Below are 13,647 nucleotides of genomic sequence, written 5' to 3' on the forward strand. Positions count from 1 at the left end.
CAAAATAAGTTTATTAACTGCGTTTAAACCTCGGAAGTGGAAGAAGAGGAGGGGGAGGAGGAGGCGTTCTTGTTTAAGCCAGTGTGTTTCATCCCAACTAAAGTCCACCCATCTGTAATTATATATGTTTCTAGATTGATTACTTTTATTAGGAATTACTCAATGTCTTAATTTGAACTATATCCGAGCTCTAATTTAGAGAACATAACCTGCATTATATAATAAATATTATGCATTTGGAATTTTGCCGATAATATGATTTTTTTGTTTATTATAGTCGTGCGTAAACAAGTGCAAGATGGAAATTATATTTAACAAGTATAACTGCGTCGATAGCAGCGTCGAATACATCAATGATAAAGAACTGTGCACGGGCAGTGAGTATTTTTCACAATCACGCTAACTCTGCCATATTACACTGGAGTGCAAAACTTAAGGACCAACACTATTTATAAAGTTACACCCACAAAATCTTTACTTAAGGTACTCTTTACTGATGAGAGTAGATTCACTCTCGGCAGCGATTCTGGACGTCAGCTAATCTGGCGAGAGGTTGGCACACGTTATCACCCCGCAACCATCACTGAAAGGGATTGGTACACAACTCCAGATACAGGAAGGCGGTACTATAACCGGTGCACGCTACTGTACTGAGATAATCCTTCCCCATGTGCGTCTGTTCCGAGGTGCTATTGGCCCCGAGTTTGTGTTTATGAATGATAACGCCACACCCCATCGCACTGCAGCTGTTGATATGCTTTTGAAAGTGAGGACATTGTTCGTATGGATTGGCCTGCCCGTTCCAGCGATCTAAATCCTATCGAACACACATGGGATGCTCTGGGGAGAAGCCTAACGGTACATCCACACCCAGCAGAAAATGTTCACCAGCTGAAGATGGCGCTGACAGAGGAACGGACGATGTTACCGCAAGAACTTATCAACGACATTGTTCTAAGTATAGACAGGCGGTGCAAAGCCTGCATCGACATTAGGGGTGGCCATATGTCCTACTGAGGGCCGCCTCTTCCTTTTGTTCCATCTTTGGCAGTGATGCATCTGTATCATGGCAGCCAGTGCTATGTTGCCATTTTTGAATAAAGTCCCTCTGTACCGCTTTGTTTTTATAAAGCTTTTACATCTTTCACACAGAAAGTATTCGAAATGCGCAGAGCAATGCAAAGAACGGCAATTCAGCCCCCCAGCAATTAAACAATAATCAATAGTAAAATTGCCCAAGTTTCCCACCACGCCCAGACGATGACTTAAAAACTGTCAGGATAGCAGTATTCTGCACCCTGACAGAAACCTGACATGACAAACCTCCCCAGGATTACCCTGCCACGTGTAGGAACCTGGGGCCCCAAGCCAAATAAGTAACCACGTGGGGGAGGGAGATGTACAGGGAGCAGATTAGCTGAAAAATATCAGTAGGCTAGTAGCAAAGGGATGCAATGTAGTATGAATGAATGAGAATGAAAGACAATGAATAGGCTGGGAACTGAGTGAACTAGGAATTATGGTAAAAGGGAATAAATGGCGGTTTTGGTGAAAGAAAGAGTGACCTAGCATGAGGGAAAGAGAGAGTGAATGGGAATGAGTGGAAGAGCAAATGTAACTGGCCGAAAGAATACAAAGTTAAAAATAACTTACATCACTTTATATATACTGTACTAACAAACATTTACTAACCACATAAACACTATCACTGCATTCTCCCCTGGCCTACAAAAAAAAAAAAAAAAAAAAAAAACTTGTGGCTAGGCCTGCACCACAACTGAAGAATAACAGTAAGTTGAGGTGCTCAGAGAGTGCAGTGCAGAAAGTAAGAGTCGATTAAATGAGATGAGAGCTAGAAGAATGAATAAAAGTGTAAGCATATGAGAAAAAGAACACAAACCATAAATGCTACAGTTAAGTACACACTAACCTTAGTTTTAATTAGCATTTAAATTTACAGTACACATCATTGCATCCCCTCCTGGGGTGTGAGAAAAAGATGAATGAGTGAAAAAAAAAAAATAAAAATATATATATATATAAATATAAAAAAAAAACTTGAAAAAAAATTATAAAATAAGAAAAAAAGTATTTAAAAAAATAAATAAATAAAAAAATAAAATAAAAAATAAATAAATAATAAAAAAAAAAGAATGCAAGTAGATTGAGAATGCAGATTATGAATGAAGTAAATGTGTGTCTCTCCCACCCCCTTGCCTGATGGGTTCCCCACTGCCAGCTAACATATCCCACCCCCGGAGAGGGATGGGCAGATTAACCCTCATACCGGATTCGACACTCCTTGGACATGACACCGACGAAGACATTCTGCGGCTTTGCTGCCAACGGCGATCTGAACTGGGTACTCTAACCTGGTTCCCTTTAAAACCCCATCCTCAGGCAGGGGAGGGAGGAGACGGATCTCTGTCTCCTCTCCTCCCTGCCTACCCCCCATACTTCGCCTGGTGGGGCTCGTCTCCAGTGACCTCTTTGGGGATGCCTACTCTATCGTCCCTGTTCTTCTATCTGTTTTCCCCCAGTCTTCAGTCTCCCTCCCTCTCTAACTAAATCAACCGAAGTACACCCTTAACAATGCCGCCAAATTCTAATCAACGTCTAAATTCTACAGGTTCCCTGTAAATCTCTAAGACAACTAACACTATTAGCTAGCGTATAGCCTCACATGTCTAAATTTAATAACATCAAAATTTTGCCCGACTTATTTGGCCTTTAACACATCTCTTTAGCGTTCACCCCCAACCAGTGATTTCCTAACAGCAATCCCATTAAGCATTAATGTCAAACGCAATTTTTTTTTTTTTTTAAATAGGTCCTAGCCACTGAATTCCCAGGAAACTAGGTGGCAGGACCTGCCAGAGCAATTTGTTGTGATACTGGATACACCCGGCTAGCCTCCACGTGGCAGGGTATGGGCAACGTTGGGCCCCCACTAGGGGCCTGGCGGCCAATAAGCCGGTTAAACAATGGGCACAACATATCACACTGCACAGACACGGCCCACACACTTTCAAGTCTCTGGCTTGACAGTGTACTGTCCTCAATACAGCGAAACACACGCAGAGATGGGAGAAATCCCAGGTGCCGTCCGACACGAACATACCTTATACCTGTACCGTTTTGTTCGTCTGCGCGGGTAGCACAGTGGTATCATCACCGTCCTCTCCATACCGGGTGGAAAAGGCCTGGGTTCGAATCCCGTCGATGACGCGAGGAACTTTAATGGGCTTTTTTCACTCCATGGCTGAGTTAGTTGGTCTCAGGCGTAGATAGCAAGGTTTTTCAACCCAGTAACTGGGGTTTTTTCGTCCAGCAAAACAGGCAAATCAACCATAGAACATACGCAATATACAGACAAAAAATACGGGTTAATGTATTTAATTACGGGCAACCCTAAAATAATAATTTGATTTGTACCGTTTTGTTTCCGTTGTTGTGTCGGTGTTGTTTCCTTCATCATTTCTGTACCTCACAAGGTTCCTCTGGTATGCTTTTCCCATATCCAGGCCACTCCTATGAGAAGCTACAGGTGAAAACCTGACTGGTCCTTAAATTTTGTACACCAGTATATTACTGATCATTTACATGTCACAGAAAAGGCACAACCACAGCTAGGGTAGTTGTTTACCAATAAATGCCAAGGAAATTAAAGTTGCAGTAGATGGTGCCTGGAAATTGTGTTCTTTAAATGGTCGATTTTCTGATTTTGCTGGATGAAAATCCAGTGTTTCGGAGTGGACAAAAAAGCAACCAACTCCCGAACCCGACTATTTCTACCATGAGCTAGATATTGGAAGCTACTCAAACGTCGTAGCTACCGTTACTAATTCCGTAGTCTTTGATAGCTGCAGAATTAGCAAGGGTGATCACGAGAGACGGGTGAATCTTGAGTATGTAACAAAGAGTAAAGATGGTTGAGCGAAGGTCAAAAGATGAATTCTTTTGTACCAAAAATGTGGATTTCAGCCTGCAAATTGGCACACCGACCATACAATGACGCAATTTACAGATACAATAACTGACTCTTCGGGGTCATAGTTACCTGAGAGCTAACCTCGAGAGCCTTAGTTACCTGAACAAAAAAATTAAGTTTGCACAAAACCGCTGTTTAAAAGCACTATCTATAAAATATTAGCAACAAGTTATTTATTTATTTTCCAATTAATTCATTTATCTTTCAGAGAAGTTTGATATTTTTCTAACCCCAGAAGAAATTTCCGGTTGCTACAATAAATGCGCTGATGCCTGCTAGTAAGTGAGACTTTTCATTAAATCTTCCAGGTGTAGAAACTAATTCGCCCTCAGTAGCAGTTGATATTAATGTAATATTATATGACATTATGCCATTAATACTACCCGAATAGAAGAAAATTGTAATGCTGGAGTGCGATTTTATTTTATTCTAACATTTGAACTAGTGCATATTCATATTTTCCATTTAAATTAGTAATTAAAGTGGATTTTGCAATGCAAAATCACAATTTTCCACCAATTAAAAGCAGCAGATCATCAAAAGTGAGTACATTCCTGCCACTGGTTTCAACAGTTCATCACTGAAAATATCGACAGTATTCTGAATCTTAAATCCTTCACTGATGAGGCGTGGTTCCATTTGTCAGGCTATGTGAACGCGCAAAATACCCGATTATAGACACCCGAAAATCCACAGTCTACATCAAATACCTCTCCATCAGCAGAAGGTTAATGTTTGAGTTTCTATCTCCAGAAGAAGAATCATTGAGCCTATCTTTTTCAATGAAACAATAACTTCTGAATGTTACTGTTCCAATATGCCCTACCAGTTTATTGGCAAACTGAATGAGGATGAAATCAAGAATGGGTGGTTTCAGCAAGATTTTGCCAATGCCCATACTGCTACACAATCGATGGCCCTCATACGCGAATTTTTTTCTGATCGAATAATCTCAAAAAATCTATGGTCCCCCTCATTCACCAGACTTGAATTCACCTGATTTTTATCTGTCAGGAGCAGCAAAAAATAAAGTTTAAGAATAAAATCCACGATCACTTCAGGAACTCCAAACTGCTTTCAACATCTGTTATAATGGACTACTAATGTAAGTAAAACTGGGCAATGACAAAAGATTTGTAACATTAAAAACTTACTTTCCTTTGAAAAAAGACTACAGTGACTTTTCGACCACGGTGTATTTTATCCTTTTTTATCATAATCTGAAGAACATTCATGTGTTAAATCATCTGTATTATGCACGGTTTTATGAATTTTTATCTGGCCTGCGAATATAAAAACATTTTCTTCGTCATAACCCAACAAAGGAAGACTCTATCGGGCTCAAATCAATACTCCTCGTAGGCCTACATCTGCGAATCCATTTGTTAGGAAAATTGATGCCAAAGTCATTATTGCAAAGGAATATTGAAGTGTCGCGAGTTCCTCCCTGCATGAATATTGTTTTCTGCAATGTCAGGACACAGCAAGGCGTTTCTGAATTAACTGTATATTGTAAAATGTATGGATTGAAAAATTTCTCATATTTCATTCAGCAACACAGTCGTTTTAGGACTACTTTGTCTATTTTCCTGCTTGGGCCCCAGTTGTGTCTGTTAACAAAGCCTCCACTGTGCAGATGCTTCATCTGACCGCATAATGTTCTTTAAAAGGCCTTACTGATCTTCCAAGTATAATTTCGGTGAACTTGGGCCTTCGATCATAAAACTGAATGAAGCCGAAGTACGAAGAGGTGGGGTTTTCTTACTTTCGGTTATAATATACTTTACTAGATTCCTTAGGAACTTTATGAAAAAGGCATTTTGTTTTTGTAACGTCACCTCAATGTTTCTAAATAGCACAGAGCTGGATGGTTCGTGTCTTTTGTTTTGTTTTCTGTTTGTATGGATTTGAATTTTAAACCGATCACAGAACTCAAATAATTTAAAGACAAGATAGTTGATACCTCCTGACCTTGATTGTTCGGCACGAATGCAAACAATTACAGTTATTTGGCATCTTTCGTTTTGATCTTTTACTTTTGATTGATCATTCGATCTTCCAGTGAATGGCAGATGACTTATCCTATACTAGATTTGACAATACTTTACTTGGTAAGCAGTTGCGGATATATCTTAACTCATTAACAATTAAGAACTGACCAACATATCTTTTTTTTTCAGTGAAGCTGATTATATCATGCGGATTGAAGAGATCAACACTTTCACAAAATATGTAAGTTAAGCAAAGCTGGTTCTATAATTCAAAAGCATCTTACTTCTATTTTCAATTTCAGTCAGAGGTGTCAAACTCAAAAGTTCTCGTGGGCTGCACGTATGATTTTGGGGGGCCATGAGTAGATCTACAGAAGTACAAGCTCACCGAGCTTGTAATTCTGTAGATCTACTCATGATCTACTTCAACAATTTCTCTAATCACCCTTTAAATTTATTCAAACTACTGGCTTCCACAACACCAGATGGTAGTTTTTTCCAACGAATAATTACTCTGATCGAAAACAAAGTTCCGTACACCAATCCTTCAACCATCCGTTTTCAATTTAAGTTTATGTCCCATAAGTTTTCTGTTTTCATGTTTTCTGAGAAAGATTTGAGTAAGCCGAATGCCATCTGCATTGGCTTTCTCAATACAATTAACGCTGTAAACACTTCAATCAAGTCTCTTCTTAGTCTTCTAGTTTCCAGATGATACAGCTTATACAATTTCAGTCCTTTTTTTGTAAGACAACCCTTTTGTGTACTTGACTAATATTTTATTACCCTCTGCACCTGTTCCAACAGCTCAACATTCTTCCGAAAATGAAATTACTAGACCTGCATGCAATATTCAAGATGCAGCCTAATCGCTGTCTTATACAACCTTATAATCATCCTCCCCTAGACTCAATATGCCTCCATCACTATAATTAATAAATATTGAAAACAGTACGGGACCTGGCACTAAACTTTGAGAGACTAATCATTAGGCCAAGAAGAGTAGTACCATTTTGTAAGGCAGTGATTAGGTTTTAGGTGCATCTGCAACTTAGGCCATATTACCTTGGTTATCTTAGTTTGTCTCAGGCGATGGTTACATAGTTACAGGGTTACAGGATAGTTTCACAAGAGGCAAAACCATGCAACCATCGCCTGAGACAAACCAACTCAGCAACCTTGCGAAAAGTGACCCTAAATATTTCTCACGTCACCCACAGAATCAAACTCAGGTCTTTTCCACCCAGTGTGGAGAGGTGATTAAAATACCAACTGTGCTACCCAGGAGGCCATTGTGCTTGCCTTAGCGGCTAGCACAATGAAGAACAGAGATTTTATTCTTCTTTACCCTGGTTAATAACTATTTTAAATCTCCCGATGTTAATGTTTTCTCAGATCGTGCCAGTCAAATTATTCTTGTGGGGAGGAAATCCTCTGTTCCACACTCCAGGTTCATTTTATGCCTACATCAAAGCTCACAACAATTGTAAAGAAGTTATTAATCAGTCGACACTAAATTTTTAACACGCTAAGGGTAAAAACTTGCTTCTTGTCTAATTGGTAGTCAAGTTTTCTGGTGTCTTCCCAAAGCTTCTGAACAGAACTTTTGCTCATTTGTACTCCCACCTCTGATAAATTCCGATGATAGATGGTAGTCTGTCTTCTAACCTCTCCAGAAATGGTGGTGTACCCCAAGGATCAGTTCTTTCCCCCCACTCTTTTCCTCTTGTATATTAATGACCTCTAACGTTGACTGGAAATCCTATCTATGGTATTGCCGACGATAGCATATTACATTGCATCTTCCAGTTTGAGAAACCTTTCCCTGCACAAATGGCTTCAACTTCTCGAATATCCGCCACAAAATCCTTAAATTCTGATCTCCAAGTAATTCTCAAATGGGGCAAAGATAACTTACTTTATTTCAGGCTTCTAAAACTCAGTCCTGTCTTATATCTCTTAAAAAGAATTCTTCTGCTCCTATGCTTATCTTCGATGATACTTGATTTCTAGACAAGGTCATATAACTCTATTAGGGATATATGACCTTGACTTCTAATCTCTCTCTGTCTTGGCATAAGCACATTGCAAATATTTCTTTCTCTGCATCCAAAAACCTGGATTTTCTCTTTCGCTCTCGACGTTACTTTTTTGTCACCCTGTACAAATCTCAAATCCACCCCATGGAACATTATTCTCACATCTGGGACGGTGCCTCCAAAACTTTTCACAGGCTTCTAGATTCCATTCAAAAGAGGGCAGTTAGGTTAACTAATGACTCTGACTTCTAACAGAGTCCCTCCACTCTCTTTCTCATAGATATTCTGTTTCTGTTGCATACTTTTTCTATAGATACTTCCATGGGCACTGTTCTTCTGAATTGTCTTCTATAATTTCCTCTAGCTTCCAAACCAATCCGAATAAGTGGGCAACCAGTTAGCATCCCTTTACTGCCCATCTTCAAACTCACAGAACTATGTTTTTACGGCCTCCGGGGTAGCCCGGAGAACTACACAAACACTACACTTCTGGCATTCACAGAGTTCTGTTTTCTTCGCAGGAGTACTGATAGCACAGTTTTGGGAAATCACCAGTGGCACCTTTCCTTCAACACGATGCATATAAGCATCGTCATCTGTGAGAGGAATTTTTATGTAGTTTATTACTACGGGGCTGAGATAGTCGGCGTCGGCTGTGGATTGCACGGTTTTCCTCCCGGAAACTCGCAATACTTGTCTAGCAAATAGCAAACTGACCAGAGAACACAATATACTAACGCGTCATAGCCTTGGTTGTTTTGGCGCTTAAAACACACAGATCACAATTCTTTGTTGAGTCGGAATGGAGATTTGGCAAACTTTTGTCTAGTATCGTATGATCTAAGCAGAATGTCTGCGCGTGTAGCACAGTGGTATCGGCACATTCCTCCCCATACCGAGGGGAAAAGGCCCAGGTTCGAATCCCGTCGATGACGCGAGGAACTTTAATGGGGCTTTTTTCGATTTCAGGTTAGTCGGTCTCAGGAGTATATAGCAAGGTTTCCCCCCCAGAAACTGGGGGGGGAGTTTTGTCCAGCAAAACAGGCAAATCGACCAGAGAACACGCGCAGTTTACAGACATAATATACACTGTGCTGCCACTTTATTAGGGTCACCCCTGCTGTGCACACAAATGGTTTGTCCCACAACGTTGCAAGTCACATGACCACAGTTGTGGATATAAATGCAGCAGAAAAACCTTTCTAGTGTCAGTTAAGCGTACAAACCGTAGCAAGAATGGGGAAAAGGAGTGATCTAATGGACTTCGAACGTGGTATGGTAGGTGCAAGATGTGCTGGACAAAGCATCTGTGAAAAGGCAGTTCTCCGGAAATTTTTACGCACCACAGTTTCAAGGGTGTATTGAGAATGGTGTAACGAACAGAAAACATCCTCTCAACGGCACTCCTGTGGAAGAAAATCGGTTGTTGACGAGAGAGAGATCAGAGGAGGATTGTGCAAGCAAACAGACGGGCCACAATGTCGCACATCATGTCAGAATACAACCTTGGTGCGCAGAACAAAATATCGCAACGGACCACTAGTCTCACTTTGTCGCGAATGGGCTACAACAGCCGAAGGCCACATCGCGTGCTTTTGTTATCAATGAAGAACAAGAGAGCACGCCTCGTGTGGTGGGCAAGCAACACCAGCACTGGACTATCGAGGATGGGAAAACAGTTGCTTGGTCTGACGAGTCGAAGTTCCTGGTGCATCATGTTGATGGAAGGCTCAGAATTTGGCGAAAACAACATGAATCCATGGACCCGTCATGTCTGACGACTACTGTGCAAGGTGATGGGGCAGTGTTATGGTGTGGGGAACGTTTTCTTGGCACACGTTGGGTCCATTGATACCCATAAATTGACGTCTGAATGTCACATTGTACCTGAACATCGTTGCTGACCAAGTGCATCCGTTCATGTTGACAGTTTATCCTCAGTCAGATGGTTACTTCCAGCAGGATAATGCGCAAAGCCCGAATCACTATGGAATAGTTACAGGAACATGACAATGACTTTTCTTTGCCGCAGTGACCCGCTCAGTCCCTGGATCTCAATCCTATTGAACATCTTTGGGATGAGTTGGAAAGGGCTGTTCACTGCAGGCCCACACCTCCGTCTAATCTCAAGAAACTGCGTGACACACTCATGTCTTCATGGTACTCCATTCCTGCACAACGTTTTCAGCATCTTGTTCAATCCATGCCTAGACGAATTCAGGCTGTTTTGAAGGCTAAAGGAGGCTCAACACGCTACTAGGTAGGTGTACATAATAAAGTGGCAGCACAGTATATGGGCATATATAAGAAATTATGGGTGCCCCTAATATAATAGTTTGAGTTTTTTGATCTAAGCAGAATAAATGAATCACTCTGCAGCCTTCAGCTAGCACAATCGACCAAAGAACACGCGCAATTTAAACACAAATAAGCCCGATTGGTTGATCCCCAAAATTTGGGTTTTTAATCTCGCGAAACAGACAGACCGGCTAATAAATACATGAAATTTAAAAACATGACACGGTGATCCCTTAGGCTCGGTGTTTACTCTATCATAGTTCAAAATAGGATTAAGAATAATTAGAATATGAAATTTTAGATATTCATAAAATGTTTAAAATTAAGATATGATGACTGACATGCATTTCTTTCTTTGTTTTACTACTTTTATCTGAAAGTGCATTGATGAAGAATTAGGATGCAAGTAAGTTAAAAGTTATAACAAAATATATTTGAATAAACAATATTTCTCTTTTATTGTTTCACAGTAGATAAAAAGTAACAAAATGCACATCAAACTGTTTTTTTTACAGATTCGGGTCTAACATTGGCCAATTTAAGCCAGCTTTGTACAGTTACACTTTTATGAAAGGACGACTATTAAAAAAAGACGAACATAAAGAAATTTTTATCAGTAAACAGAAACGCCATAATGTCACTACAGCCAAGAAATGATCGGATAGATTGCAGAAATTGAAGGAAAGAGACCGGAAGGCGCTCAGAAGAGTAGTACATACATCCGGTCAGCCCTCATTGAAAATTTCCAACAAACAGCTCAAAGAAACCACAGGAACTGATATTAGTACAAGGATGATACGCAAAAAGCTGCATTGCATCGGATTTTAAGGAACTGCACCGTACAAAAGAAACAACACAAGGTATATTGAGCACAACTTGCCTAGAGCAAAACCCATTGCAGTTTGTTCTTGGAAAATTGGAAAGTTGTGTTATGGCACAGCGAATCACTGTACATCGTTTTCCAGTCAAATGACCGTGTTTAGGGTCTTTCGGATTCCAAAAAAACTATTTAATCGAGTGTGTCCTCACAACACACTCGATTAAATAAGTAATTACAATTTGGAAGAAGCGCTGTCACTTCTGGGGTTGTTTCTCGACATTTGGGCTTGGACCATTGGTTATTTATTCATGGAACAATGAATGCCACGGTACATTGATATTCCAGGCAATTCTGTTTTTCCTAGACTGTGATACTATCATGGGGAGGGCCCTTCTCTGTTTGAGAATGATAATGTACCCTGTTATACTACTCAGCCTGTCGTGGGCTTCGAAGATGGGCCTGCAAAATCTTCATTGGCCTGCCAAGAGCGTCGAATTCAATTGCACTGAGCACCCTTTGGGATAAACTAGAACGTCGGTTTCGGGACTCTCTGAAATCTCCGCTTTCAGTAGATGAATTGACCGCTGTATTGAAGGAGGAATTTATCAAAATGCTCTCTTCCTATTATCAAGAAAACCCTAATTTTGTAGTACTTACGAGGATATAGTAATTAAGGCCAATAGTGGGGCGGCACATTATTAAATATTATATTTAAAAAAAAGATTATATGAAACATGCAGGTGTGTAGTTACTTTTGGAAATATAGTGTATACACATGTGATAAAGATTTTAAAAGAAGAACACTTTTCTCTTTTCTGTACTTTTCTCTTTTATTTACAGCAACGTTAAGGGACCTTCATAAAGGCTTTCTCTTTTAAAAATTGACTGTACAGAATAACTTCCAATGTACATTATTATTATCAAGCCCTGGCTCCAATCAGGGCTTGATAATAAGCATATTCACAATAAACTGAGTGGCCAGTTTATTAGCTCTAGTCGCCAAAAAGTCTCCCTTCATTCCTCAGAATATAAAGTTTATGTTCTGAGGGCTAAATATATAGACAATATTGTGGACCAGCATGGACCCATCAAAAAAACATACTGGTCCTTCCTGACTTAGTTCCTTTTCGTAGTCGTTGCAAATTTGATCATTGTAGATCTGTAGCCTGAAGAACTCATTCCACCTCATCCCACAGGTGCTGATTCGGATTGAGATTTGATGTGATAACTGGGGAGGCCACTGCAGTAGGCTGAATTTACCCACGTGTTCTTGGACCAATTCCATATAATCCTAGTGTTGCTACATGGTGCATTATTCTGTTGGAAGGCCGGCAGATGGGTACATTGTAGTCACGAGGAGATGCACCAATATAATTTCCAGATAGTCTATGGCATCCAAAGTTTTACTCCATTTGTATAAAGGAGTCCACTGTGCACCACGAAAACACTTTCTACACCATTACACTGCTTGATTGTTGACACCTAGTAAGAAAGGTCCAAGTACTCATAATATATTCTGTTCCTCCCATCAGTGTGAAGTAGAAGGAGATTCACCAGACTAGGCAACGTTTTTTTCAATTCTCAACACTCCCCTGTTGAGGTTCCTTATCCTTATAATCGTACCTCCTTGTTTTTGCTGAAAGGAAGGAATGGAACTCGGTTCAGTCTTCGCCAGCGTTACACCATCCGTGGCAAGATACGACGAGTTGTGCATTCTGAAATGCCTCTTTGCTTATTATTCTCGTATTGGTTGTTATTTGACTGACTCTAGCCCTTCTGTTACTCTGCACAAGTATTGTCTCTTGTCAGCCTCCACTGGTTCGGAAAGAGAGTTCGAGTTTCAGTTGGCGTTGGAGACCAATTCTTAGTCCAATAACTTTCATTATTGGACCAACCTCGATACTCCAGAAACAGAGTTGTACGTGAAAACTCCAGCAGGGTTGCAGTGCCTGAAGACTCCCGTTTCACCTTCAAAGCCACTTGAATCTTTCGTCTTACCCATTGCAAAATACAACATCCCTACATAGCGACCCACCTACTTCATATCTCGTGGTACGAACATGTGATGCTGCTACTGAAGGAACGATCCATTCCATGAAAAAGGTACCACCACTCGGTGTGTACTTTTATACTCACATTCTGCATGAAACTATGTGGTGAATACCACAAAGGCAGTTTTATTTCACAAAAGCCTAATATAAAGAAATTTATTGCAAAGAAATGTGATTTCTAAAATCTTAAATAAAAGTTCTAAGAATAAAAGTATTCTCACAATGAAAACCCTTATAACCTAAGAGAGAGTGCTCAGGTTTATGTTTGTAATATTTATAGGTTAGTTCCAGTATTGTGAAAAATCGCTCTACAGATCTGTATTAATTGCGCATTAATTCCTTAATCAAGTACTTTAATTCCTTAATCGCTGAACATTTTGGATTATCCTCATAAATTAAATTGAAATGGTCTAAACGGAAAATTTTACGCATACATTTCATGAAAAAGGTACCACCT

This window comes from Mastigoproctus giganteus, chromosome 3 (assembly GCF_048544385.1).
Source record: "Mastigoproctus giganteus isolate SK-2022 chromosome 3, ASM4854438v1, whole genome shotgun sequence".
NCBI classification, from domain to species: Eukaryota; Metazoa; Arthropoda; class Arachnida; order Uropygi; family Thelyphonidae; genus Mastigoproctus; species Mastigoproctus giganteus.